This window comes from Triturus cristatus, chromosome 4_1 (assembly GCF_964204655.1).
Source record: "Triturus cristatus chromosome 4_1, aTriCri1.1, whole genome shotgun sequence".
NCBI classification, from domain to species: domain Eukaryota; kingdom Metazoa; phylum Chordata; class Amphibia; order Caudata; family Salamandridae; genus Triturus; species Triturus cristatus.
In genome coordinates, this window is record NC_140585.1 from 987239649 (window position 1) to 987266903 (window position 27255).

The following is a 27255-nucleotide window of genomic DNA, read 5'->3' on the forward strand; positions in this document are numbered from 1 at the left end:
CTGGGCAAAAAATATGTTTATTAGGAATTGTCCAGGTGTCATATTTTTAAAAAACAAATAGTCTTGAAAAAATTGACTATTTCCTGGCTAAGTCAACATGTTTCAGCCGAATTGGTCAACTGACCTGGCTTTCTTCAGGACCTAGATGTAGTGGAGATAACGGCTACTGCAGGATAGAAACATTTAGTGCATGGAATCGTGAAAAATAGTACTCAAAAAATCCAAGTACAGTAATCGGGGAAGACTGTGGCAATGGCCACCCTACCGGACAAGCAACCTCGTGCTTGGATGTAAGAACTATGTCTTCTTTCCTAAAAAGAATTCAGAGAATCATACCATCAGAAAGACATTTCATACATAAATCACAGCATCAGTGACTGCTATTCAGCAGTGCCATTTTGTGCACTGCTCACATTACAGAAGAACCCAAACAATGGTTTCATGCAAACAAGATTTCGAAAAAACTGTACTACACTCACCCAACTTTTTGTGGGAGAAAAGCCTCACCTCACCCAGCTGACTGCTCGGAGATAGAGGCACCGCTCTGTTTATATGTGAAGAAAAAACAGAAAAGTTGCATACTGATACTAATCTGTCTAAGCCCTTCACACATGTATTAAACATTATAGTAGACCTATAGAATCAATAACCAAACAAACACAGTCCCTCATGGACACAATAATGCAGGTAGATGGAAACGATGTATTTAAAAGATACAACAATCAGGCAATTCACAATAATGAACACCTCAATCTAAACAGTCGCTCCTAGCTCATTCCAAAGTTGAATATAACCGAATTAGGGGGGAGAGAAGCACATACGCTATATGGGTTTAGGAAGATAGGTATTACCACCTCACTATCAAATCCAATCAGAAATGAGCATTGATGGACCTAAACCCCACAGCCAGAAAACGGAGCTCTCCTCTCCTTACCTGTCCGTCGGTACTTCAAACCAGACTGCGAGCTGTCTGGGAGGTGACGGCAGGGGGAGGGAGAGCTCCTTAAATACACGCCTTGATTGGACAAACTAACTCAATTGGCATCAGGTGCTAGTATATCATTAGCACAAACTCGCATGCGCGTACAAGGAAAAAAGACGCGAGCTCCGAGACACTCGCATCAGAGCATGCGTGTTCCAAGAACTGAACAAGTCGGGTTGCACCGCATCTGTGGATGACATGCTTCAGATAACGCCACTTCATTTGGCACATGCGCGGAAAGCGGAACCAGCAATGTTCCTTGGCTCTGCATCCGCGCATGCGTGTTGGAATGAGAACGGCCCGAGTTGAGTCGTTTCTCACAGTGGCAGAGACAGCACGAGCTAAAGACGCAAACCTTTGTGATGGCGGAGTTAAAAAAACTACAGCCCGCTCCACATCTCACTCATTGAAAAAGGGTTAAAAAAAGGTTTGAAGAAGGGGGTTCGCTCTTGTGTCGATGAACACCATTTAACCGTGCGTGTGTGTACTTTCAAAACATATAGCGGCAACCAAACCCTGGTCTGGGCTGTTTATCAGGTTGACAGCGGCACATTAGGAGCGGAACCCAGGGACAAATCACTAGGGGTGGGTGGAATTTGAGTAATCGTGTTACGCAAATCTCCGCGAAACGGTAAAAAATCTCCGCGAACACGCAGAAATTCCACGAACACGCTGAATTCCTTGTTCGCGATGCTTTTTTCCTGTTCACAATCGCTGTTTGCATGCTCGGGGAGAAATATCTCGCGAACATGCATTTTGAGAACGCGAAAAAGCAAAAATTTCGCGAAGTTGCGGAAAGCAGAATTTTGGGCAATTTCGCGTTCTGCCCTTGTACTCTGCACTACATTGGTTACACCACACGCAAAGTGAAGCTCCGTATAAGTGAGCACAAGAGTACTATTCGATGTATGAAACAGTCTACTTGCCTGACAGACCATTTTCTTGCCAAATAACATAAGGCCGATGATTTGAGATGGCTTGTGCTGGAACGTCCTTTTATTCCCCAGCACGTAGCAGATATCTCGAGATTTCTGTTTTCAAAAGAGCAGAGGTGGATTTTTAGATTGAAAACAGATACACATGGCCTCAATGACAGTATACCTTGGGCCTCTATCTGAAAACCTGTTTGACAATCTTATGTTCCAAATCGACTGGTGTGTAGATTTTCCATCACATTACGACATCCTTAATCATTAATAGGACAGTTGATCCGATTAGATACCTGCGCCACTGTGCATATGAGTACCCAGATCTCGTTCTACACAGACACATGTACATTTAGGCATGTGCTATCCTGTGTGTACTACTTGTCTAAATAGATGCTGAGTATTTCCATCTCTCCATTTACCTGAATGTGAAAGGTGGCCGTGATTGCTGGTCATCACTGTGGGTTACATGTGGCTTTTTCATACTTGTGTGTGGAGCAGGTGTTTTGGTGGTGATTTGTCCCTGGGTTCCGCTCCTAATGAGCCGCTGTCAACCTGATAAACAGCCCAGATCAGGGTTTGGTTGCCGCTATATGTTTTGAAAGTACACACACGCACGGTTAAATGGTGTTCATCGACACAAGAGCGAACCCCCTTCTTCAAATATTTTTTCAACCCTTTTTCAATGAGTGAGATTTGGAGCGGGCTGTAGTTTTTTTAACTCCGCCATCACGAAGGTTTGAGTCTTTAGCTCGTGCTGTCTCTGCCACTGTGAGAAACGACTCCATTTGGGCCGTTCTCATCTCAATACGCATGCGCGGTTGTGGAGCCAAGGAACATCACTGGTTCCCAACACGAAGGTTTGAGTTTTCAGCTCGTGCTGTCTCTGCCACTGTGAGAAACGACTCAACTCGGGCCGTTCTCATTCCAACACGCATGCACGGATGCAGAGCCAAGGAACATTGCTGGTTCCGCTTTCCGCGCATGTGCCAAATGAAGTGGCGTTATCTGAAGCATGTCATCTACAGATGCAGTGCAACCCAACTTGTTCAGTTCTTGGAACACGCATGCTCCGATGCGAGTGTCTCGGAGCTCGCGTCTTTTTTCCTTGTACACGCATGCGAGTTTGTGCTAATGATACACTAGCACCTGATGCCAATTGAGTTAGTTTGTCCAATCAAGGCGTGTATTTAAGGAGCTCTCCCTCCCCCTGCCGTCACCTCCCAGAAAGCTCGCAGTCTGGTTTGAAGTACAGACGGACAGGTAAGGAGAGGAGAGCTCCGTTTTCTGGCTGTGGGGTTTAGGTCCATCAATGCTCATTTCTGATTGGATTTGATAGTGAGGTGGTAATACCTATCTTCCTAAACCCATATAGCGTATGTGCTTCTCTCCCCCCTAATTCGGTTATATTCAACTTTGGAATGAGCTAGGAGCGACTGTTTAGATTGAGGTGTTCATTATTGTGAATTGCCTGATTGTTGTATCTTTTAAATACATCTTTTCCATCTACCTGCATTATTGTGTCCATGAGGGACTGTGTTTGTTTGGTTATTGATTCTATAGGTCTACTATAATGTTTAATACATGTGTGAAGGGCTTAGACAGATTAGTATCAGTATGCAACTTTTCTGTTTTTTCTTCACATATAAACAGAGCGGTGCCTCTATCTCCGAGCAGTCAGCCGGGTGAGGTGAGGCTTTTCTCCCACAAAAAGTTGGGTGAGTGTAGTACAGTTTTTTTGAAATCTTGTTTGCATGAAACCATTGTTTGGGTTCTTCTGTAATGTGAGCAGTGCACAAAATGGCACTGCTGAATAGTAGTCACTGATGCTGTGATTTATGTAGGAAACGTCTTTCTGATGGTCTGATTCTCTGAATTCTTTTTAGGAAAGAAGACATAGTTCTTACATCCAAGCACGAGGTTGCTTGTCCGGTAGGGTGGCCATTGCCACAGTCTTACCCGATTACTGTACTTGGATTTTTTGAGTACTATTTTTCACGATTCCATGCACTAAATGTTTCTATCCTGCAGTAGCCGTTATCTCCACTACATCTATGTCCTGAAGAAAGCCGGGTCAGTTGACCAATTCGGCTGAAACATGTCGACTTAGCCAGGAAATAGTAAATTTTTTCAAGACTATTTGTTTTTTTTAAATATGACACCTGGACAATTCCTAATAAACATATTTTTTGCCCAGGTAGCCATTTTTAACTCACATTTACACTAGAGCACTGCACATCACTAGGGTCTCCATAGTTTGTGCATACACCTTGGCAGGAGCCCCCTTTTTCTGAGGAGTATCAAGTTAGGCACCCAGCAGGGCCTGTCGGCTCGAAACTGTGGCCCCAGACCTTGACCTCCTAGAGTCTCAGATGACGAAGCTCCGCCAGTAAGGGTGGGCTGATGGACTCTTAACTCCTGCTAGGCAATGAGCAAACTATCTGAGGTGGTTTTTCTAACATTCTTTCACAGTGTCTAGTGGCTTGCTGTTCTTTATGAACGGACTGAGCATCTCCCGTTAGTTGTTGAGTGTTGATTGGGGATTGGAGGTGTATCAGTCCTTAAATAATTCCCCTATGACCCCTATATATATATATTGTGTTTTTAGCTATGGAGAGCAGCCTTCAGGCTGAGTCTTGAAGGAATGTAAAGCAGCTTGTTTTACCAGTCTATAATCTCTTGAATGACCAAATGAAAGGACAACCACACCAGGTATATATTTAAAATATATGTATTTAAGATAAAACACACCCCTCTAGTGTCTTTATGAGACTGGAGTTTGAAGTACTTAATTTACAAGTTAGCAATCAACAGTAATAGCACAAATACACGTTTGGGCCCTATGGGCGTACCAAGCCATATACCAATAAAGTGGTATAAGAACCACAACTGAACTAGACACAAGGCCTAGAGCCTGTAGAATCGCTGGGATCCGAAGGAACCACCCAAGGTAGTTACACAGGGGACCCATGGGGGCCGTGTGCAGTGTGTAAACACAGCCGCGGGTTCCCGTTAGCTTCTATGGGCAATGTCACGGTTGGAAATTTAAAGATTATGGACACTTAGAATCGAGTCAGGACCCAACCATTTTGGACTTAGGAAGTTCTAGGGCTGGTACCCACGGGAGCACCGGAGTACTCGTGTTACCTCACCCAGGGAAGCCGGGTGAATACGTGTCTTCTGGTGTTGGGTCATGTCGTCGATTTCAATGGAAGCTGGTGAAGAAGTGTTGCTGCCGTGAAGAGGAGAAGTGTCCGAAGCGATCCAAGCCTGGATCTAGGATGGAAGGAACCTGAAAGCAGAGGGGACAGAGTCTGGGTCACTTACCAGTGACCAAGGGCACGATTAACCAATGCCCACAGATGTCGGGTGCTTCAGGTGAGTTGACGGGTGTCTTGACTCTTCAGCCACGAGGTCCAGGAGGCGCCGATGACAACCAGGAGCTGGATTCAAGCTGTATCACAAAGTCTGTCGAGCGACTAGATTGGACACAACAAGCCTTGGCAATGGCAAGTTACTTAAAAGCAGAGAAAGGACGTCGGTGCAGACCAGCAAGGTCTGGGAGACTCACCCAGCGAGGGTAAGTTGGGGCACATCTGGAGCAATCAGGAAAGCCCAATCAGAAGAGGAGTTGCCTTCGTGGGGAACTACTAGCCAACGGGCTAGTGATCGCGAAGGAGCCTCAAGTGGTCGCACTTGAAACTGGCCCACGGATCACTCGTGGAGTGGAGGCCAGCAATCTTTGGTGCAGGAGGTGCTCAAGGCTGGGGCTACTCGGAGCCCAAAGCACAACTTCGAAGAAGACCAAGAAGATGCTGTTGCTGCAAAAGTTCACAGTGTCCAGGGGTCACGGTTCCACATCACCCACGATAGCCACGGTCCTCAGCTTTGCTGTGGACTCAGGGTAGCCTCGGGGAAGTCTGGAAACCCACCTCTGGTGATGCAAAGACTTCGGCATCCGGCGGGAGCTTCAGTGATGCAGACCGGTCAGTTGCTTCTTTGGTGCCTGCCAAGCAGGGGAGTCCCTCCTTGACCCCAAAGGAGATTTCTTCAGTCTTCTAAGCAAAGTAGAACGTTGAAGGTCCAGGATATATGTTGCAGAGTTTCGTCCAAGGTAATCTAAAGTCGCAAGGACTGGGTTCCCATACTTACACTAAGTTTGGGGGTTGGACATACTCTAGGGACCCACCTATGGGAAGGTTTGGAAAGAGGGGTGGTTACACCCATTTCCTTTGTCCAGTTTTGTGCCAGAGCAGGGGCAGATAGCCCCTGCAACCGGTTTGAACTGGACTATGCACAGGGACACCAAGTGTGCCCCCAGTGCAGGACTTCAAAGCACCAGAGAGTGCTCCCGCCCAGCCCCAATACACATCTGCCTGTCTGGGGAGGTGGTTACACCTCCCTGGGACAGGAAACCTATTGTCCAGGCCTCCCCTGCCGGAGTTTCAGTCAGCAGCAGGAGGCCAGACCCGTGTCTGTGGTAGAAGCATCCATTTTGTGATGCCAGGGCTGTAGAAAGTCCTACCGGGACCAGTGTGAACATGTCTCTCCCTCTAGAAGGGTGGAATGCTACCCCCGCCACCAGAACTGGCAGGGGAGGCGTAGTATTCCAAAGCGTTTGACACCAAACATGACATGTTTCTGTGCAGCCATCCCAAAGTTAGCATTTACCGCGAGGTTATAATGCACTTAAGAGTATATGGTCAGGCTGCACCACAAACAGCATCAGAGGAGGTACTCTGAACGCTGTAGAGGGGCTCCGCTTATGCAGGGGCACCCTCTCACATAAAAACCAAGCATTCTGCCTTCAGGATTGTTAAGGCCTGCCATAGGAGTAACTTATAGGTTTTATATGTGTGTGCAATGATAGTGATATAGGTAGCCTATACCACAGTAAGGAGTGCAAGCACACCTTTACCCAGGCTGCAGTAGCAGACCTGTGGTGCCATTTTGGAGTGCTTCCCAGGGGTGGCATAATACATGCTTCAGCCCCTGGTAGGCCTCTGAGGTACCTATGCCCTAGGTACATAGTATACCATGTACTAGGGGCTTATAAGGCACTCCAGAATCCAATTAGAAATGTAACTAATGTACATGGAAAATATTTTAGAGAGGAAGCAGCAAGGCTGTGGTCCTGATTAGCAGGGCCACAGCCAGACTAAGGTCGAAAAACGAGAAACACCAGCAAAAAGTGGGGGTACCCATGTGAAGCAGATCCTACTCTCCTACACTACACCCCCCGCCCCCCACGCAGGGACATTAAACTAACCTTGACCAGTTGAGTCTTCATGTTCTAAGTGGAAATACCTAGAGAGTCCATCTGCATTGGCATGGTTACTACCAGGTCTATGTTCCACTGTAAAGTCCATCCCCTGTAGGGAAATGGACCACCTAAGCAGTTTGGGCTTTTCACCCTTCATTTGTTTTAGCCATAAGAGGGGCTTATGGTCTGTCTGAACTAGGAAGTGAGTACCAAACAAGTATTGCCTCAACTTCTTCAGAGCCCAAACCACAGCAAAGGCCTCCCTCTCAATGGCTGACAAACGTTTCTCTCTAGGGGTCAGCTTTCTGCTTATGAAAGCTATTGGCTGATCCTGACCTTCACCATTCAATAGTGACAGTACAGCCCCTACCCCCAATTCAGATGCATCTGTTTGGACGATGAACTTCTTGGATCAGTGAGGACTCTGCAGAATGGGAGCAGTGCACATGGCCGGCTTCAGGTCATCAAATTCCCTTTGACAGCTAGCTGTCCACTGAACCTTTTTGGGCATCTTTTTAGAATTTAAGTCATTCAGGGGTGTCACTATTGATCCATACCCCTGAACAAATCTCCTATAGTACCTAGTCAGGCCTAAGAAGGCTCTTACCTGAGTCTGGGTAGTTGGAGCAACCCAGTCCATGATGGTCTGGATTTTGCTCTGTAGTGGTTGAACCCCGCCTCCACCTACAAGGTGGCCCAGGTACACAACCTGACTCTGCCCTATCTGGCACTTAGTAGCCTTGAGAATTAGGCCTGCTTTTTGCAGGAGCCTCCAAAACATTCCTTCAGGTGGACCAGGTGATCCCCCCAGGTGGAGCTAAATACAGCAATATCATCTAGATATGCTGCACTATAGTCTTCTGGGCCTGTAAGGACTTGATTCACCAACCTTAGGAAAGTGGCAGGTGCATTCTTCAAACCAAAGGGCATTACCACAAACTGATAGTGCCCACTAGGGGTAGAAAATGCTGTCTTTGGCTTTGCATCATCAGCTAGTTTGATCTGCCAGTAGCCAGCTATAAGGTCAAATGTGCTTAGAAACTTGGCTGAGGTCAAAGCATCTATTAGCTCATCTGCACTGGGGATGGGATGGGCATCAGTCCTAGTGACTGCATTGAGACCCTTGTAGTCTACACAAAACCTCATTTCTCTCTTGCCATCTGTGTTGTGAGGTTTAGGTACCAGGACTACTGGACTAGCCCAAGGGCTAACTGAGGGTTCAGTCACACCCAAATCCAACATCTTTTGGACTTCTGTCCTTATACACCCCCTGACATGGTCAGGTTGCCTGTAGATCGTATTCTTCACAGGTAGACTGTCCCCAGTGTCCACTTCATGAGTGCACCAGGTGGTCTGACTTGGAGTCAGAGAAAACATATGTCTGAACTGGTTGAGAAGGTTTCTGCAGTCAGTTTGCTGCTGGGAGGTGAGGCTGCCTGCCAAGGCTACACCATCAACTGACCCATCATCATGGTTCTGAGAAAGCAGGTCAGGGAGTGGGTCACTCACTTCCTCCTGTCCTTCATCAGTAGCCATGAGCAAGCCCATGTCTGCCCTGTCAAAATATGGTTTAAGTCTGTTGACATGAAGTACCCTGTGGGGACTTCTAGGAGTTCCAAGGTCTAACAAGTAGGTAACCTCCCCTTTCTGCTCAACAATTGTATTTGGGCCACTCCATTTGTCCTGGAGGGCTGCTGTGGCCACAGGCTCCAACACCCACACTTTCTGTCCTGGCTGGCAAACAGTCAGTACAGCCTTTTGGTCATGCCAGGCTTTTTGTAATTCCTGGCTAGCCTCAAGGTTTTTGTTTGCCTTTTTCATATACTCAGCCATCCTGGAGCGGAGACCAATTACATAGTCCACTATGTCTTGCTTTGGGGGCTTGAGAGGTAACTCCCATCCTTCCCTCACCAAACACAATGGACCCCTGACAGGGTGACCAAACAAAAGTTCAAAAGGGCTGTAGCCAACCCCCTTTTGAGGCACCTCCCTGTATGCAAATAAAAGGCAGGGCAAGAGTAGGTCCCATTTTCACCTAAGCTTCTCTGGGAGTCCTTTAATCATGCCCTTTAAGGTTTTGTTGAACCTTTCAACTAAACCATTGCATTGTGGGCCATAGGGTGTTGTGAACTTCCACATAGCAGTCAAGTTACTAGACATGAAGTTTACATCCCTGTCAGATACTACCTCCTCAGGAAAGCCTACTCTTGAGAACACACTCAAGAGAGTTCTTGCCACCACAGGTGCTGTAGTGGTCCTTAGGGGAATTGCTTTTGGGTACCTGGTGGCATGATCCACCACCACCAGTATAAATCTGTGCCCAGATGCTGATTGGGGATCCATGGGACCAACAATGTCAATCCCTACCCTTTCAAAGGGCACCCCCACCACAGGTAGTGGTATCAGGGGGGCCTTTGTAGTGCCACCTGCTTTGCCACTGACTTGGTAAGTCACACAGGAGCGACACAACTCCTTAGTGTCTTCAGACATGTGGGGCCAGTGAAAGTGAGGGACAATTCTGTCCCAAGTCTTGTTCTGGTCCAGGTGTCATGCTAGGGGAATATCATGGGCTAGTGTCAATAGGAAGCCCCTAAACTTCAGAGGTATAACTAACCTCCTGGATGCACGAGGCTTGGGATCTCTACTCTCTGAGTAAAGGAGTCCTTCAGCCCAATAAACTTTATGGGTGCTACTTGCATTCCCAGCAGCCTCATCAGCAGCTTGCTTTCTGAGGTGTTCAAGAGAGGGGCAGGATTTCTGCTCCTGGCTCAGATCAGACCTGGAAGGGCCCCCTGTCCCCAAGAACTCAACCTGGTCAGGTTCAAGCTCCCCTGGGACAGTTCCTTCTTCAGGCTCAAGATCATCTCTCTGAGGAGACTGATCAGAATTCTGAGTCAGGGGGGAAGGTTCTGCCTTAACCCTACTGCTCCTCCTCTTGTGAGGCACCTGGTTCATTTTTCCAGAATCCAGGGCCTGTCCAGCTTTAGACATTTTGGCCTGTGACCTAGTCACAGCAAAGACATGAGCTGGGATCTATAACATTTCTGCATGTGTCCTGAGCTCCACTTCAGCCCAAGCTGAATTCTCTAGATTATTGCCAAGCAAGCACTGTACTGGTAGGTCTGCACTTACCACAACCTTCTTAAGGCCAGTTACCCCTCCCCAGGAGAAGTTAACAACTGCCAGAGAATGGACTGTTCTGACATTGCTAGCATTGGTCACTTGGTACATTTCACCAAGTAAAATCTGCCCAGGTTCCACAAGATCTTTTGTCACCATTGTGACACTTGCTCCTGTGTCCCTGAATGCCTAAGCCTCTACTCCATTTATCAAAGGCTGTTGTCTGTTTTTGCCCAGATTACTGGGACTCACAAAGGGGGACATATCCATGCCCCCATCACAGACAAGAACAGCCTGAGTTGGAACTCTGACTAGGCCAGAGTCCATCTCAGAACCCAGGGTCAACCCTACTACACCCTTATTCGGAACATTGCCGCCACCTATTGCAGCTGTACTAGGGGGAACATTTGCCTTAGGGGCAATGGTGGCTGGAGTAGATTCTTTGGACTTGGTGCAGTCACTGGTCCAGTGAGTTTTCTGTTTACAGATTTTGCACCAAGGTTTCTTTTGGCCTTTTCCCTTGTTTGACTGTGACTCCCCATTAGAAGAAGATTTTTGGGGCCCTTGAGAAGACTTCTGGTCTTTACCCTTGTCTCCACCCTTGTCAGAGTTCTTAGAATCCTGCTTTTTTGGGTCACCACCTTGGTTCTGTACCTTCTGCCTCACCCTGGTCCTGACCCATTTGTCTGCCTTCTTTCCCGATTCTTGGGGAGAGGTCAGATCAGAGTCTACCAGGTACTGGTGCAACATCTGATTATGACAGTTATTAAGAATCTGCTCCCTCATTATCAGATTGTACAATCCTATGAAGTCACACACTTTACTGCCCAATAACCAACCTTCCAGAGCCTTAGCAGCACAGTCAACAAAGTCCACCCAGTCTTGATTTTGTGCTTTTTGGGTATCTCGGACCTTTAAACTGTATTGCTCAGTGGTTAGGCCAAACCCATCTATTAGTGCACTTGTCAAGACCTGGTAATCATCAGCATCCTCTTCTCTTACAGTGAGGAGCTTATCTCCACCTTTGTCTGCAAACAAAGGAGAGCCATAAGATTGCTGCCCACTGACCTTGAAGGACCTTCTGTACTTTACAGGCCCTCTCCAAGACAGTTATCCATTTGTGATGTCATCCCCACTCTGGTAGGGAGGGATAATCTTACTTAGGTTTCTATGGCCATAAGACCTCTCCCTATCTTTAGGGAAATTGCTGCCACCAAGGGACTCTAGTCCCTCCTTTTTACTAGCTCTGTAGAGCTCTAGGGTTTCGCTATCTAGGGCCATCTGCTGCTTTCTGAGGTTGAACTTATCTTGCTCATACTTCAGCAGTCTCTCTCTCCTCTCCTGCGAGGTTTCCCTCTCTCTGTGAGAAGAAACAGAGGTCCCTAAAGATGAGTTAGACTGGACAGATCCCCTTGAGAGACATCTATCCCTTTTAGCCCTACTTTCAACTCTTCCTGGCGGAACAAAGAGGGGAGCATTGTTGTCATCCTCCTCATCCTCATCCAGGGGAGCTTGGTTCACCAGATCCTGATCATTGTCATCAGTCTGGTCAGCATTAGAGGTGGGGTCAGGGGAGTTTCCACCCCTAGGCCCACCCTCACCTGCTGCCCCACCCACTCTGCCTACCCCACCAGACCCACTAGGTCCTGGGAGATCATTCAGCTTGAGTATCTTTATGAGATGCTGGGTGGTTGGGCTTTTGCCTATCTTCAGCTTCCTAATGGAGCATAAGGCCCTAAGCTGTGTAAAGGAGTGATCCTCATATCTATAGGGGAGAAGCCCACTGGCTTCTGGCAGGGATCCACTGGTTCCTGGCTGATTAGACATTACTGATGTGGTGTGGTGTATTGCACTACCTACACTAGTGTGGTCTACTAAACTCTCTTGAGTTGTAGAAAGGGTGTGCTATCCCTTAACACACAACTTTAAGTTTAGTAGAACTTATTATATACTAAACTTGATATTATATGTACCTAAGGTACCTTTAATGGTTTTCAGTTGATCAACTCAATTGAGATTATCTGGTAAAACAATAGGAAGCTGGAATCCCACACGCTGCACGCCAATGAGAGAAGTTGGCCTGATATATACTGTCCACTAGTTATAGTGGGCACCGCTATTCCCTAGAACGTGCGCGTGTGCACGTGCGCGCAATGAAATCACCCCAAGGACGCAGTGTCTCGCATGTGGCGCGCACACACACAACACAGCCGTAAGACCTTTCACGTCGCCGCTTTTAAAATGCGAGCGGCGCTAAAAATTGTAATTTCCGGGTTGCAGGAGGCAGAGCTGGAGGCGACAGTGAAGAGGACACAGCCGAGCCAGGAAAGTGTCTGTCTCCCTTATGCCCCTGCATGGTTAGGGAAGGCTCGGGTTTACGAGCAAGTGGCGCCTGCTGCATATTTTTCTTAATAGTGCACTGCGGGGCAGATTGTGGGCCTTTGTGAAAGTATTCATGTTAATCACAGCGCCATCATGCGCTGCAATTAACATGAATACTTTGAAAGGCCCACAATCTGCCCCGCAGTGCACTATTAAGAAAAGGAATGTGGCAATCTAAAGGGTGACGTGTTCTTTCAGATGATTCTGAAAAAACACGTTGTGTTTGACTCTGCTTTCCTGTGCTAATAGTGGGCATCTGCAGGGCTGAAAGTGGGCCTTTGAAATAGTTTTCATGCCAATTGCACTGCATACGGGCGCTGCAATTAACGTGAATACTTTTACAAAGGCCCACAAACTGCCCCGCAGCCGTGTACTATTAGGAAAAGGAATGTGGTAATCTAAAGTGCGATGTGTTCTTTCATATGATTCTGAAAGAACACATCGCGCTTTAGATTACCACATTCCTTTGCTTATAGTGGGCATCTGCGGTGCTGAATGTGGGCCTTTGCAATAGGTTTCATGCTAATTGCAGAGCACACGGGCGCTGCAATTAACAAGAATACTATCTCAAAGGCCCACATTCAGCCCCGCCCTATCAGCAAAAGGAATGCAGGGTCATACACAACGTGTGCTTTCAGAATCACACCGCGTATGACCCTGCATTTATTTTATTAAATGGAGTGGTAGGTTTGTAAGGTTCCGTATGTAAGTAGTCTGATTCAGTCACTTAAGCTCATTGGCTTCATCGTTGCACATGTTTTCCTCACATCACTTTTCAAGTGCTTCAGACCACCTCTCAACACCACTTTTCAGCGGCCTTCCAACGACCGGCCTAAAGTGCAGTAAATTCGAGACCTCTCCCCCGCCCGCCAGGACCATAGATAGCACAGCTCCACTGTGTACTGCTCTGACCCGGAAACACTGACCAGGGGCAGCTGGTACCGACCCAAGCCGAAGACCTCTGCCTGCAGCTTACTATCTCAGCGCATAAAACCGGCCATGAAGTTGCTCTACCGGCTCCCTGTGGAAAAACATCTTTTAACAACAAATTCTCACGTGGTATACACTTAAACAAGACCACAGGGGGCATTCAAACTGAAAACTCCAGTCACTGAATAGGCGGGAGGTGGCGCTGCCGCCGCGACCAACGAAGACACTTCAACAGTAGGTACATTGGAAAGCAGGTACCTACTGAGCAGTTCTTTGCAAACGCACAAAAGGATAGATACTCGGGCCACTGGAATTATGTGACAGGGGAGGACCAAATCATGCGGCAGGTTTGACTATATTACACGGCAAGAAAATGAAAATTGTGCGGTGTAAAGCAGCACATTTTCTGATAGTTTTACTTCATTATTTTAGTTTTAATTATGTTAACACTGTATGGGTAAACGTTTCACCGCATTAGTATCCAATCACATCAATAAGCAACAAAGATGAACAGTCAATTTCTGTGAAGGGCTTTCCACCGTGCGATAACGCGTCTTGCTGTGGTTTTTGGTATCTTTTGGTCCATTTGAGCTAGACACAAACTTTTTTGTTGTTAAAAATCTACAGATTATACGGATGATAATGGATTATGTGGCAAATTCATAACTATGCAGAAAACGCAACTGCTGCAAAATTGCACTATCTAGTGGCTTTGGAGATATGCTTACATCCAAAAGCCCAGTTACCAGCAACATTCACCATGAATCCAATCCCCAAATTTACAGATTTCTAGCTGGAGTACGAATTGTATTAAATTTTTAAGTTTCCTCAACTACACCACTGTCACGGTTGTGGAAATACAGTAATCTTCTGGACTTTTCTTTATCACTGCATGCAGGCCCTTGACAGATCCTCCATAAGTTGCTGCTAGGGTCAGTCAGCACTGGGATAAGGAACTTTCCACAATTACCAGTGGGAACATAACTTTTTTGGAATACAACTCATTTGTTTAGAGGGGGCTCCTGGTTCTATAATTGTATGACAAGGAGAAAGAGGCCTACCCTTGGTTGCCTGTTTCCAGTCAGCTCTTGACACCCCAGCCCCACAGGGTCTACAGCATCCCTCTCACTTATTCAGACCTATCAAAGGGACCTCCAAATATGCAGTTGTGTCCTTTCTAAGGTGTGAAACATTAACCAAGTCATGCACTTCGACCTACTGAATCAACTCAGTTTGGGGAATATATGTATTTGCCAGCCACACTAGCCCTTAAAAATCCTACATGCTTGAAAGCTTTTTTTTTTGTTCATACTATTTTATTGCATGCGAGAACATACAATCAGGTGACCTGCACTACAAGTATAAGGTATGCTGTAAGACAATTATTCCAAATAGATGATATACAATTCCATATAGGTGTTATGAGATTTCCTACTTACACTGCTATAGCAGCACATTGAAATATATAGATATAGAAGAAAATCTATAGAAAAAATTCATCATCATAAAAGAGAAGGTGGGATCGGATTTAAAAAAAAGCGGTTTTGTATACCAGAGTTCCCACACTGTAGGATGTGAGATATGGAATAGGTATGTCTTCATGAGGTATCACCTACATTATGAGAGCAATTAAAGAGGAACTGTAAACCTGCCTCGATGCTTTGAGAACCATCTATATACAACACTCGCTCGGACATCTTTTGTTTGGGTTTGTTTTTAACACGCTGAGAAAGAATCCAAATCACGCCATGGATTTAACCCAAGAAATGCCCTCTACAGAGTGGTCATTTATGTACAATTTGATTAAGCCTTGTGTTTATTAAGACAATGTGTGCCCGACATGTACTTCAGTGCTAAACCCGCATCCATGGCAAGCTTATTAGGGGACAGCAGTTCACATGCTGAGCTGGGAAGCCCTCTCTTGTAAATGGTATGAACACAAAACCATAAGTCCTGGAAGGCAAGGACTGCTGCCTAAAACTAATAGTATGGCTGATGGGGTCACACTGACATGGGACAGCTTGGCAACACTGTAGTCGACTTCTAGGGTCATCTTTATAAGGCCAGTAGACTTGTGTGAACACTTGCTCCTGAAAGACTTACATGGATGCTTCAGAATCCGTCAGATGTTACTGAAAGGCTAACCGAGTTGGACATTGGTAGTCACATGTCAGGATTACCTCTGAAAGGCTAGATGGGCTGGGGCAAAATTAGTCATATCAAACAGTGAAAGAGTTAGGGCAAAGTCAGCCGCTTCCCTTCCACATTAATATTCCTGATAGAAAATGAAGCTGACCCTGCATTTTTTTTGTTAAAAGTTTGTGGCTGAATGTGGGCCTTTGAGTATTCTTGTTAATTGCAGTGCACAAAGGCGCTGCAATTAAAATGATTATCTTAACGGCCCACATTCAACCCCGCAGCTGCCCACTATTAGCAAAAGGAATGTAACAAATGTAAAGCAGGACGTGTGCTTCATAGCTGCCAAGGTTTCAGATTGCCATGTGGGACATTCTCATATGTTTCAGTGTAATATGAGTGACATTTTAAGGATCATGAGTACGTAGCTGCCAAGGTTTCAGATTGCCATGTGGGACATTCTCATATGTTTCAGTGTAATATGAGTGACAGTTTAAGGATCATAAGTACGTAGCTGCCAAGGTTTCAGATTTCCATGTGGAACATTCTCATATGTTTCAGTGTAATATGAGTGACATTTTAAGGATCATGAGTACGTAGCTGCCAAGGTTTCAGATTGCCATGTGGGACATTCTCATATGTTTCAGTGTAATATGAGTGACAGTTTAAGGATCATGAGTACGTAGCTGCCAAGGTTTCAGATTGCCATGTAGAACATTCTCATATGTTTCAGTGTAATATGAGTGACATTTTAAGGATCATGAGTATGTAGCTGCCAAGGTTTCAGATTGCCATGTGTGACATTTTCATATGTTTCAGTGTAATATGAGTGACATTTTCTCACAAGCAAAAGCAACACACTAAAATTCACGGTTTAACAACCGCCATGGCAAACAGCTAAGGGGCATTAATTGGGGTGCAAAAGAGGTTGAGGGGCATAAATAGCTGGGTGGCAGTGGGTGCTGTATTATTGCAAGAACGTTGCACGGTTCGTGACAACTATCGACCACTAGAAACTGTGAGGTGGACTCTTTTTCATGACATTTACAAAATCAGTAAATCATATGTCTTGACTAAGTTCCCCTTCATTTCCCCTTAGAGTTCACACAAATATTAGGCGACATTATTGATGCATTCGCGTGCACAAGTAGAAACACTCATTTTGGCATTAAAAAGCTCACACATGGCGAGGCATGGCCGGCAAGATGTCGACAAGAAGTGCTTCATCCTGGGCACAAAACTGTAATGTTTAAGTCCAACGCTGAATCCTGCCGTCGCCGCCACCTGGGTTAGGGCAGAAAAGCAGAGAGCTGAAAGAGGGGTCTAACAGCAGAAACAAAGTTGTGTGAGGCCTGCAGCAAGGCACTGGTGCAGAGGCCCCTGAGGAGAAGACTCCGAAGTAGAGGCTGCATGAAGGAGGGCTGACCCAGTGGAGGGCAGTGTCTTTTTGCGGGGTGCCTTGAGGGGGCTGAAGAGCCCCTGATGAGAACCAGCTGTGCTGCGGTCAAGGCAGGCAATTGGTCATAACATAAGGGCCTGCCTGAATCACCCCGAGGGGTTCTGGTCATTACCAGCCGGGGGAGGTGTTTGCAATGAGGCGGCATTGGAGGCAGACGAAAACAGCCAGACTGTAGTATATGAGGAGAGGGTGCCTGGAGGGGTTCTGCTGGTGACACTGGTGGAGAAAGTGGGCTGTGGGGAGCAAGATTTGAGATATAGAAAGACAATACAATATTCACCAGTGCATGAATAATGTTAAATACTGTTAAATGTTGTCTCCGCTTCAGGTATATGAATGTTACTGCAAAAGGTCAAAGAGAGCCATCCTCGCATGTTAAAGTCTTTGTTCGCTCTCCACGGGAGGGGGCACATAGTCAGTGACTGGTGGTCCTGTCCTCTGGCTCCGCCGGCGTACAACTAGGGCACTGATCGCCCCATTAAAGAGCTAGCTGGATCAATAAAAATCAAACACTCATGATTAGATATAGATTAGGCTGAAGTCGGGAATGTTTTCAACTCCAAAGCATGTTTTTTCTCTAAATACCATGAGCTTAAGTATGCATATTTATTAAAAGCATGCATCTTAAAAGCGAGCACACTTAACCAACAAGCACCAACACGCCTATTTTACCAGAGCTTTGCCCTCTTTCAAATCATAGAAACCAGAGTCCTCCTGGCCACAACGATTGACTCCCTTGGCAAACGTTCCACCTGGGCTGCATTCAGACTCAGCAGCTGCACAGTGCGTACTCTGGACTCCAGCGGTGGGTCTGTGGGGTTGGGTCTCGGCGGTAGCAGGGATCATTCATGATTATGTTTAAATTACCGCGCTGCGGTGTAAGCACTGCCCTGGCATTGCCACGCCCTGCATAATGCCGCACGCAGCCATGCTGATTACTTCCTATTTTAACTAATACATTTTAGCCAGACACCCGCAAAGCCTACCAGTTGCAGCACTCTCACACAGAAGTACTGCCTCTCCAATTTCAGTATAGCCGCATTATGGCTTGACAGCTGAGGCTGGTGCTATGCCTATTGTGTGTGAATTTGCATTTTAGTGTGGACCACCACACTGAAATGCGTTAGTCTAACACCTGATATGTGGTACTTGGTAGGGCTGTGAGTATCACTTTCTCGCCAGCAAAATCAAGCCATAAAGAGGAGGAAAACATATCTAAAAATTACATGCATAGCTGTCAAGGTTTCACATTGCTCTGTGTGACCTTTTAATGATTTCAGTATAATTATTAGTGACATTTCAACAACTATGAGTGACACTTTCTTTCCAGCAAAAGATAGCTGGCAAGTTTCATTTTCCTTATTTGACATTTTCATATTTGCTTTCACAAAAGGCAACTACTGATATCTATTTCCAAGAGTTGTTAAATAGATCCTCGGGCTCAGGATTTTGAGCAATTTCGGTGGTATTCTGTCTCAGATGTTATACTGAACCATAACCATTCTGATTCCTTTAGGATATCCACAGATATTGGAGAAGACGCCTCACTCACTTAATAGTGACATGCTTCATCATGGGCGTCTTTCCACACCCAGGTAAGATGGTACTACCTGGGCGGACTCAACCAAAAGATGTTATGGGAGTTCTTAGATACATTTTTTCTGGTTATGCAGGGAACCAGTTGGATAAGATGTTTAAAAATACCTACAGGTATACCCCAATGCTTTGCTTTATTAGTGGGGTACCTGGGGTACTAGATAAAAAAACGTATGTTTTGATAGGGTTGTTATGAACTATTTGGTTCAGATGTACCCTTATTCATGTGCCAACATGTTTCGGCCCACGCCAAGAGCCCTACCGGTTCTGGGGCCTTCTTCAGGGCTGTGTTGTGTATTGAATGGTTTCCCTGGTTAGTGTTTAATATTACAATTAATATTTTCTGAGGCCTATTGCACTCACCTATTTAACAAAATCCAGTAGATTATCTGGAAAAAAGAAAAAAAGAAAGAAAAAAAAAACAGATCTATGTACCTATTACTCGATCTATATTGAAAAACCACCATTAGTGACATCTATAAATATCTGTGGTACTATGATATATTCCATTCTACCCAGGACATAAAACTGGTGAAAACTATCCACCCATGTCTGGTGTGTCTATAAGTCTAAGTGCACCCCTGTTACTAAAGTGTGACTTAGTTTCATTATTCTGCTTCCAAGTCATTATATCTTCTCCATGTGCAGAAGCTATTCGTATGTTTCTGAATATCCCAGTGGCCATCATTTGACCCAGGGTGCATAAAGAATTATAAATCGATTGTACACTCTTTTGCGCAACCAATGCGTGATCACCAGGTGTGTTATCCTCACCTACTGCTTAGTGATAATATGCACCATGCGGGTCTCATGACACAAGGCGTCGTCTTGTAGTCACACACTGGAAAAAATCACAACGTATAACTACAATCAGTAACCACTTGATCGGGTCTATATTCAGAGCCAGAATTATATTGATATAGTCAGAAGGAAATTAGCTTAAATCTAGGCTGTGCATTCCTTGTAATCTGCCTTCAATGATGGTGTATTGCGTTACTAATATCCGATACTGAAAATCTCTGCTTGTTATAGAAGGATATTACCACTATGAGCTGTTCTCAGGCTGTGATATATTTTCCTTCCCCTTATTTATTTAAATAAAAAACTCAATTGGTTTGCCCGTAACCGGCAGAGTTTTCAACAGGGAAAATACCGATGTTCAGCTTAGGTTACCGGTACCAATGTGGTCGGAAAGTTCCGAATCATAGTGTATATACAGGCTATTGCTATTTTCATGTTATTCATAGCTTGTACTCAGAGGACCATTCAGAAAAGACATCTGCGGTATCGGCCCTCCTGATCTCTTTACCCCTCGTATTAGCATTCGTAAATCGCCATTGCCCATCTGATAGACTATGGGCAACGAAACACGCTATAAGCCATTCACTCATACACGTATCTCGTTCTCACAAAAACAATTACGTCCTTTGCCACCACTTTATCCGTGTCGAGTACACATTCATTCGAGTAAATCCAATCCCTGGTCTATCTCCTTAACGCTTACTTCGTCAAAGATCAAACGCCATGGATCCACCTAGGTTTGCCATCGCCCGCCGTCGTACCGTTTCGGTAACTGGGCGGAGATTTTAAATTGTTACGTAGTGACGCACACAATAGTGTCGCCAATTGGGAGGCGTACGTGGGACGTCAATTGTGAGCGTCATCGTCGCTGCCTTCCCTAGGGGTTATGGGAGTTGTAGGCTATCAAACACGGGCCGTTTTTTAACAAGGCACCACCCTCACTTTCGTGATGTCAGGAACACACAGCACTTCCTATTTTTAACTAAAATTTAGGTGGTAGTGGGCACGAAACTTATAATGCACTCACTACACAGAGAGAAATCACACTACTCCGATAGAATAGACGTGCATGGTTGTTTATAGTGTGTTGACTTATTGTCGCCTCCCTCCATTTCAAGTATATTTATATCTGTTTGTGAAGTCGTTACTCCATTCATGTACTCTGTATGGCTATAGTCAGGTTATATTAGTGAGGTTACAATTGTATGTTGCCAGGGGCCTCTATTGACTCCCATCCAAAGTATCTTCGTTCCCAGCTAGGTGAAGTTCAAGTAGTCATGTGGTTGTTATTGATTCAGATGCATCCTGCTTACAAATTGGAGTGATACAATTACTGAATGTGCCAGTGTTGGATAGACAGTGTGTAATTAGGACGTATATATTCATATTGAGTGCGATATATCTCTCCGGATCATTGTATAGTTCATCATTGTTGGAGGGTAGACTTATGTTAGTGACGCCCATTGGATTTCCTCATTAAGCCCATTCGTGACACTTGAGGTACGATAAATCCATCGTTGTTCTACTTTTAGAAGTTGTTTCTCATTGCAGTCATTTGGCAATCTTTCAATGATTGACCACGAGAAGTCATTTTCGTTATGTCCTGTCGTTTGAAAGTGTCGCATCATCTTTGTGACTGTTTTTCCACAGCGAAAAGTGCTCCGATGTTCATTTAATCGCGTTTTAACTTTGCGGGTAGTCATGCCTATGTATATCAGTTCGAACATTTGTAGGGGGAAGGGATGCACACCATTGTACCATAGTTTATACTAACTTGTCCATACGTCCTTGAATATGCGTGCAGCTTGGTATAAGTGCCTTGCCCAATTGGCACCTTGAAGATAAACATCATTGAAAAGTGGAGCGCGTGTGCGCCCCAAACCAAACGCACTGCGAGAAGTGCTGCATTAGCAAAAATTAATTCCTTTTAAACATTATTTAACTTGTTTCATTCATCCTTGTACTCTTCTGATTGATTTAACTCTCGTTGATTTGTAATTCCCATGCGGCATCGTGCGCCTATTTTCCAAACTTCTAATGTTCTGACTGTGTCCCTCCAGACCTCTTGAAAGAACACGAAAGATGCGAGGTTCATCAAAGGCAGTGTTTATTAAATGAAACCCAATGCATTTCGGGCAAACGAATGCCCTTCGTCAGGGGCCACTGTGAACAACAACAGAAATAACAAACAATCAATATCGATTATGCTGCCTCAACATGTTAAATTACTCTTTTTACGATTTCAAATGCAGTTAGTTCATACCAATATTGGTTTATGAACTCAATTTTGTATTACCCTCATTAATTCCCCGTCATTTAACCACCAGTCTCCCTTCATTGTGGACAACATGCTTTAAAAATAAAATTACGTGTCTCCCTCCCTCGCTTAGTACAACAGCCATTAATCTATCCTCACGGTAGTACTGTGTGTGCCCTTTCAGATTATCACCAACATCTTTCTTTCTCCCCATGATACACACATTGACAAACGATTCCCATTATGCCACATTAAAATAGCAAACATTGTCAGTTCTTGTTTGTAGAAACACACATACCTGCCGTAAAAAGAATTAAAAACAGCGCGTCCTTCTTTTCACACCAAAATCTTTTTCCTCCCACACTCCCTTGCGTTTTTAAATCCCTCCCAATCACGCAGCTGTTCCGACTTTCCGTCCTACGAGGTGACCTGATGAATTATTCATAGGGTAAATACTGCATGTCCCATAATGCAATATGATCAACACAACTCAAATTCACTGTTTGAAAATCCAGCTAAAATGCAAAAATACTGTCATTATGTACACCATAACAGACTCCGAAGTTTATTCATATGCTTTTTGACACTGACTTCACAAGATGAACGTGGATGTTCCGATGATCGCATTGAGAGTTGTATCTTCATCTTTTCAGTTCTTGTCATCCTGCGGGTGCAAACCCTTATCTGGGCAAATTATTTCAACACGAACATTTGTAGGGGGAAGGGATGCACACCATTGTACAATAGTTTATACTAACTTGTCCATACGTCCTTGAATATGCGTGCAGCTTGGTATAAGTGCCTTGCCCAATTGGCACCTTGAAGATAAACATCATTGAAAAGTGGAGCGCGTGTGCGCCCCAAACCAAACGCACTGCGAGAAGTGCTGCGTTAGCAAAAATTAATTCCTTTTAAACATTATTTAACTTGTTTCATTCATCCTTGTACTCTTCTGATTGATTTAACTCTCGTTGATTTGTAATTCCCATGCGGCATCGTGCGCCTATTTTCCAAACTTCTAATGTTCTGACTGTGTCCCTCCGGACCTCTTGAAAGAACACGAAAGATGCGAGGTTCATCAAAGGCAGTGTTTATTAAATGAAACCCAATGCATTTCGGGCAAACGAATGCCCTTCGTCAATGTTTAAAAGGAATACCAAGCTGAACGCATATTCAAGGACGTATGGACAAGTTAGTATAAACTATGGTACAATGGTGTGCATCCCTTCCCCCTTTCATGTAATTTCTTTGTCAATTTCTTCGCATGGACTATGTAAGTTTCTTTTTCTGTACAATTTCTACGTAATCGCAGAAATTGTCCTACCGGTAGATTGTCTTTCAATGTTTTGGGGTGAAAGCTATTGTATCTCAATAGGTTGTTCACGTCTGTGAGTTTATAAAAGACTTCAGTTTTTAATTTCCCGTTGTCTGGCCAGATTTTCAAATCCAGGAATGTTATCAAATCTTTCTTTGCAATCATTGTAAATTTCAGATATTGATCTCTGGAATTAAGCCAATGCAGGAAATCAGAGGCCTCACATTCATTTCCTTTCCATATGAGCAAGATGTCATCTATGAATCGCTTCCATACCACCATTTTGTTAAAAAAGGGGTTGTTGTCAATGTAGATGTACTTTTGTTCGAAATCATGGACATACAGACAGGCTATACTTTGTGCACAGGTAATGTCCATTGAAGTGCCATGGGTCTGTAAGAAATATTTGCCTTCATACTCAAAGTAGTTTTTGGTGAGTGCTAGTCTAGCACATTCCATAATGAACTTTATAGGAGTAATGGATGTCCAGTGTTCTTTCTCCAACAGCGTTTCTAGTACTTCTAATGACGTTTCTTGGGGGATGCTGGTATACAGCGCCTCCACGTCTAGAGTAATCAGGAGATCTGTCGAATCGTTAAATGACACCGATTGAAGTTTAATTAAGATGTCACAGGTGTCTTGTAGGTATGATGGCATTTTATGGACAATTGGTCTTAAGAAATGATCTATAAATTTGGACAAGGGTTCTAGGATTGATCCGATCCCAGATACAATTGATCTCCCCGGTGGTGGATCTATGTTTTTATGGACTTTAGGTAAAATGTAGAAGTAGGGAACCTTGGGATTTCCGACCACATTGGTACCGGTAACCTAAGATGAACATCGGTATTTTCCCTGTTGAAAATTCTGCCGGTTATGGGCCAACCAATTGAGTTTTTTATTTAAATAAATAAGGGGAAGGAAAATATATCACAGCCTGAGAACAGCTCATAGTGGTAATATCCTTCTATAACAAGCGGAGATTTTCAGTATCGGATATTAGTAACGCAATACACCATCATTGAAGGCAGATTACAAGGAATGCACAGCCTAGATTTAAGCTAATTTCCTTCTGACTATATCAATATAATTCTGCCTCTGAATATAGACCCGATCAAGTGGTTACTGATTGTAGTTATACGTTGTGATTTTTTCCAGTGAGTGACTACAAGACGACGCCTTGTGTCATGAGACCCGCATGGTGCATATTAGCACTAAGCAGTAGATGAGGCTAACACACCTGGTGATCACGCATTGGTTGCGCAAAAGAGTGTACAATCGATTTATAATTCTTTATGCACCCTGGGTCAAATGATGGCCACTGGGATATTCAGAAACATACGAATAGCTTCTGCACGTGGAGAAGATATAACGACTTGGAAGCAGAATAATGAAACTAAGTCACACTTTAGTAACAGGGGTGCACTTAGACTTATAGACACACCAGACATGGGTGGATAGTTTTCACCAGTTTTATGTCCTGGGTAGAATGGAATATATCATAGTACCACAGATATTTATAGATGTCACTAATGGTGGTTTTTCAATATAGATCGAGTAATAGGTACATAGATCTGTTTTTTTTTTCTTTCTTTTTTTCTTTTTTCCAGATAATCTACTGGATTTCGTTAAATAGGTGAGTGCAATAGGCCTCAGAAAATATTTGTTGTTTATATTAATTGTAATATTAAACACTAACCAGGGAAACCATTCAATACACAACACAGCCCTGAAGAAGGCCCCAGACTCGGTACGGCTATTGGCGTGGGCCGAAAAATGTTGGCACATGAATAAGGGTACATCTGAACCAAATAGTTCATAACAACCCTCTCAAAACATACGTTTTTTTATCTAGTACCCCAGGTAACCCACGAATAAAGCAAAGCATTGGGGTATACCTGTAGGTATTTTTAAACATCTTATCCAACTGGTTCCCTGCATAACCAGAAAAAATCTATCTAAGAACTACCATAACATCTTGTGGTTGAGTCCGCCCAGGTCGTACCATCTTACCTGGGTGTGGAAAGACGCCCATGATGAAGCATGTCACTATTAAGTGAGTGAGGCGTCTTCTCCAATATCTGTGGATATCCTAAAGGAATCAGAATGGTTATGGTTCAGTATAACATCTGAGACAGAATACCACCAAAATTGCTCAAAATCCTGAGCCCGAGGATCTTTTTAACAACTCTTGGAAATAGATATCAGTAGTTGCCTTTTGTGAAAGCATATATATTTGGGAGACTGCAACTGTACTGTTCTTTGCTCTCACTCTCTTCAGTGATATAAAATACATTTTCATATTTTCCTTGTTTTTGTGTGCCATTTCTCTTCTTAAGTCTGATGCGGCTCAATATTTTGCTTCCGAACAACCTTTTGATCCATAACCAATATAACAGTGAATTAATTAACATAGTCTGCAATCCCTAGTAGCACTGCACCTTAACTGTAGAACTTGCGATCTCACATCTGATTTTAGTGTGTGTTGCCTTTGTATACTTTACAAAGCTTGTACTGCATTTCATTAGGTTTCCTTTGTACTTATAAAATTGTTCTGAAATTAAAAAAGGCATCTACATAACACTTCAAGCATACCGAATAGTGACCACTTCCTTTGCAATAAACGGTGTTGCAGGATTTTCTTTGAAAAAGACGTGTTCACATCTACCTTCAATAACCACTGGTCAACTACTAACACTTGAACATGAGTGATCACTGGTACTAGGCAGCAATTAAATGGTGTGAACCTTTTATCGCTCACAAATGTACAGATTCAAGAAGAATCAAAATTAGGCAAAACAAACTAATATAAACAGAGAACTACATTAAATCACAATAGACTCTTTCCTTTTTGAAATCCGCAACTCTGTCAGCCTTTTCCATTTTATTGAGATCAAGCTCAACAAATACATTATCCTGATAGTGACTCGGGAGAGAATTGTGTCAAAGGTAATTTACTGTATTATTGCCTGAAAGGGTGTACAAACTTTAACCAAACACTGTGTAAGGCAACTCATTGACAAGCTGGGTGATGCTGGGTCAGTCTCCTTGTAATTACTACACACTCCTTTGGCATTGCAAGCCAATGCGCAGGGCAGTATTGGAACGTGTTCTTATGCAACTCAGTGTTTAAGCTCAGTAGTTACAGGAGCCGTAAAATAAGAAAAGGCGCCGGGGTCATTGTGAGGCTTGACCCAGTGGTTGCACTTTGTGTATTTAAAGGCATCTCCAAGCCGCCCGGAGCCAGATTAATCTTGTGCCATATCCTTGTGTATTGTATATATGTGATCTTGTATATGCTCCCAACATTTTCCCACCCTATGAACAGTGCTCGAGTTGAGGATCTTTAGTAAAATCTTAAGGTACCATCGTCGGAGTCCTATGCTTTTCTAAACCCAAAGTGTACTTGCCTGTATAACCAATTCATGTCATGGTGTGTGTATCTAAATTGAACACCTGCCTTTAGACCCTTCATGTGGTGCTACAGGTGTGGAAATGCACCGGCCTTTCACGTTTTAAAGCAAATATTTGGAGTAATATTTGGCACAGCACCCACACGCGTGGTCTGGTTCCCGACGCACATAGCCTGGGCTGCAGTGCACAGAGACCTTACACTGCCGCACACAGAGGAAAAAAATTAGAGGGAACATTGGTGGGCACCCTGTATCAGTCCAAACAACCCCTTATGGTGAATAGGTTAAAGACAACCTTTATTGAAAGCTATCCTAGTGGTAGCTATGGAGAGCAGCCTTCAGGCTACGTCTTGAAGGAATGTAAAGCAGTTTGTTTTACCAGTCTATAATCTCTTGAATGACCAAATGAAAGGACAACCACACCAGGTATATATTTAAAATATATGTATTTAAGATAAAACACACCCCTCTAGTCTCTTAATGAGACTGGAGCTCGAAGTACTTAATTTACAAGTTAGCAATCAACAGTAATAGCACAAATACACGTTTGGGTCCTAGAGGCGTACCAAACTGTTAGACCTGGTACCTTGGCATGAGTCTCCCTTCCATTTTTCTCTGTTGCCTCATGTGTTTTTGCTGGTGTTAGTTGCTCAGGGCACTGTGCCACTGCTGTGC